We start from the raw sequence: 3,668 nt of genomic DNA, 5'->3' as shown, positions 1-3,668 counted from the left end.
CCTCCTCTTTCGCCTACTCCCCCGACCCCCACCTCTGCCGGCATCCTTGGAGCCTGGAGGAGTATTTACTTTCAGTTTCGTTTCTTGCCGGGATCCCGCTTTCCCTGCATCCTCTTCAGTCAGAACCCAGGGCTAGACTGACAGAACTGGGAAGGCCAGCGCCATTTGGTTGCAGGTGCCCACTTCACAGATGCAGAGACTGAGGCCCCGTGGGGGGTAGGCAGAGGGGCGGGAGGACGGCTGGTTCATGGTAACTGACCTAGGGGTAAACCCCTGCCTGGGCTCCTGGGTGACAGTGCAATTCGGATTGTGCAAATGCTACTGAGGAAGGAAGTGGGGCACCTTCAGGACGCCTGTGGCACCACAGAGAGCCACACGTGAGTCAGGATTGAGAGGCCCGCTGACCTCAGACGAAATCACTGTGGGCCTCAGCACTGGCCTGCTCAGAGCCCTCTGACGCTCTGAGGACAAGAGCCAGCCCTCACCTTGACCTACAAGCCCAGGGGGATCTGGCCTCTGCCCTCCCCTGACCTGGTCTCAGCCTCAAGTTCACTCAAGTTCAGCCATCTGGCCTTCTTTCTGTTCCCCTCGCATGCTAAGCTCCTTCCTGCCACAGGGCCTTGTCTTTGCTGTCCCCTCTGCCAGAACTGCTCCTCCTCCGGATCTGTGCATGACTGGCCTCTTCGCTTTATTGAGGTTTCAGCTGAAATGTCTTCTCTCCGTGGGGGCCTTCTGGCATCATCCTGTTTAAGTAGTTGCCTACTGGATTGTCTGCATCCTTTCTGTCACACCGTCCTGTTTCAATGTCTTCAGAGCAGGTGTTCCATGTTCAGTTACTGGTTTTTGTCTCCACTAGTAAAACAGACCCTCCATTGGATCAAGGACCTTGTCTAATTTTTCACCGTTTTATTCCCAGTGACTGCCTGTGCTTGGCAAATAGTAGGTGCTCAGTAAGTACTGGCTGAATAAACGAATGGAAGGAGTGTCTGAAGGCAAGATTTGTAGGAATAACATCAAGAAGGCTAGAAGCTCAAATAAACTGAGTCTCGTGAAAGCCGTAGATACCAGCAAAAGGGTGGGCTTTTAGCATGTTATATCAGGTAAGAAGACAAGCCGTGGTGGATGGGACCGGCCCATGGAGGTGTAAGGCTGGGGAGTGACGGTGAGAAAGCAGAGCTGTCCACCCCAGGCTCTGTTTCAGTCGCTGTCGTAAGGGACCATGTGCTTTGGATGAGGCAGGCAGAGCTCAGAGGAGAGATGATGCTTCGGTCAAGCCACCTCCACGCCTACTTGGAGGAAGTTCGTGATTTCCCACGGGGGTGTAGTGACAAAGCACAGGTCACATCAGACCCAGCACCTTCCTCTCTCGGCAGTGTCACTAGGCTGGCAGATGTGACAGATGCCATCCCAGAGGGCTGAGCCTTACAAACGAAAGTACTAACGTGCTGTCAGTGACCCGTAGCAGGTGGTGTATGAAAGGAAAGGTTTCTAAAAACAGTGTGGCCTGCAGGGAAAAACCAGGAGAGGAGAGCAAAGCAGCAAACAGAAGAGGAGTGTAGGTTCTTCCTTTCTGCCCGGGCTCCATCTCCGAGGTAGGTGGGGGACAGGGACTGGGATGGGCTCACGGGGAAAGTCCCAGGGACATGCTCAGCTGGGGATAAGGTGGCGGTGATTTGTCTTTCACAGACAGGGGAAGTAGTGTTCTGAAGGTAGACAGGACTGTCACCCCGGGCACGAGTTATAGCACTGATTACAATATGAGAGCAGAATTTTAGTACAGAGGAGCCCTGGAGCTGGTGGGCCATGGCCGTGACTGACAAGTCTATGTGATTTGGTTTGGTCCAGATAGTGTTTAGCCACATGGTGTCAAGTTTTTGGTTTTGGTTTTGTTATTGCTTTTTAATTTAAAAATTTTTAGTTATCTCTTTTAAAATTCAGAAACATTCACATGAAAATCCAGATTTTTGGCTACTCTTAAAATTGCAGAGATTTTGGCAATTCTGGGCGCCTGCATGCCCACAGAGAGCCAAGTGGCTGCCACCCTGTCTGGTGCAGTGACATGCTGAAGTGGTCCTGCAGACGCCTTGGTGGGAGGATGGTGAACCTGAGCCTTTCGCCTACATCCAGCTGCAGCTACCCTTGAGTGTGAGAAGCGCATAGGTTACATTGTCAGCAAGCATTCATCGAGGGATCACAGTGAGGATGTTATGCAGAAGTGGCTTCTAGAATCTCCCAGTTCCTACTGATGGTGTTCTGCCATGCCAGGGTGAGAGATGTCAGGTTTTGGGAGGTTCAAAAGTGGGACTTGCCTAAGCTCTCAGGTCCCCAGTCCCACCTTCTAAAATCCAACACAATTAATTTATGTGGTTGAAAAAAATGAAGCAATGAAATCTTGATCTCACTTCTAGTTTCCAGGTACAATTTCTTTTTTTTTTTTTTGAGACAGAGTCTCACTCTTTTGCCCAGTCTAGAGTGAGTGCCGTGGCATCAGCCTAGCTCACAGCAACCTCACACTCCTGGGCCCAAGTGATCCTTCTGCCTCAGCCTCCCGAATAGCTGGGACTACAGGCATGTGCCACCATGCCCGGCTAATTTTTTCCATATATTTTTAGTTGGCCGATTAATTTCTTTCTAATTTTAGTAGAGGCGGGGTCTTGCTCTTGCTCAGGCTGGTCTCGAACTCCTGAGCTCAAACAATCCGCCTGCCTCGACCTCCCAGGGTGCTAGGATTACAGGCGTGAGCCACCGCGCCCGGCCACAATTTCTTAATAATGCTTCAGTGCTGTCCTGCTACACTGTCCACAGGTTATATAGTCACCAATGAGCATCAAATATGCACAGCCTCATTGCAACTCTGTAAGGATGACCAGGATGTGGCCCCAGCCGTGGGGGCAAAGTTATCTTCCAGGCCTAGCCAAGGTCTGCCACACACATAGAACACGTTGGATTTCTCTTATACCTGGCCAACCTCTGCCCTGTACCTGGAGGGGCATCCTGGGGTTGAGGATAGGTGGAAACCAAAAAATTGAGCCACCTGGATAAAAGCATAGTGGCCATGGAGCAAGGAGGGGCCATTCACAGCAGCTTCTTATACCAGGGTGGTCAATCCCACCATGCCCTGGGGTGTAGCAGCTGCACCAGGAGCTGCACGTAACCTGCAGTGGGATTGTGCTCGCAGCATTCCTATTCCTGACGGAGGCTTGTAGCTGCCCGCAGAACGTCATCCTCTAGTTGTGTTGTTGAGGACATGGCTGACTCCATCCCCATGACCACCTGGAGAGCCAGTTGCCTTTAAAGGAGCAGAACAGAGCAAATTCACAAGCCTGTGAGGCCAGAATGAATGAGCAGGACACTCCCAGGGCCACATAGACTGTGGAAAGCCACGGCCCCCAGTAGGGAAGATGACGGTAGAGGATGCATCCTTATTTTGCCTTCCCTGTCCCCTTAGCACCTGAGTGAGACCACCCACAGGTTGGGAGCTGGGTGGGGCTGCAACATTTCACCAGTGATGGTTGTTTCTTATTATATCCTTTTATTACATGTCTGTTCTCACCAACCTTTTAGAAAACTGATCGCTGTCCTGCCTGCCCCCTGTTTCAGATATCCCGAGGGTCCTGTCCCCCAGTTTCATGGATGTTGCCCTGCAACTCTCTTTTGTGGCCACCACG

This window comes from Propithecus coquereli, unplaced genomic scaffold (genome assembly GCF_000956105.1).
Source record: "Propithecus coquereli isolate 6110/MARCELLA unplaced genomic scaffold, Pcoq_1.0 Scaffold202, whole genome shotgun sequence".
In the NCBI taxonomy this organism is placed as follows: domain Eukaryota; kingdom Metazoa; phylum Chordata; class Mammalia; order Primates; family Indriidae; genus Propithecus; species Propithecus coquereli.
The sequence above is the reverse complement of the archived record's forward strand: the minus strand, read 5'-3'. Positions refer to the sequence as shown.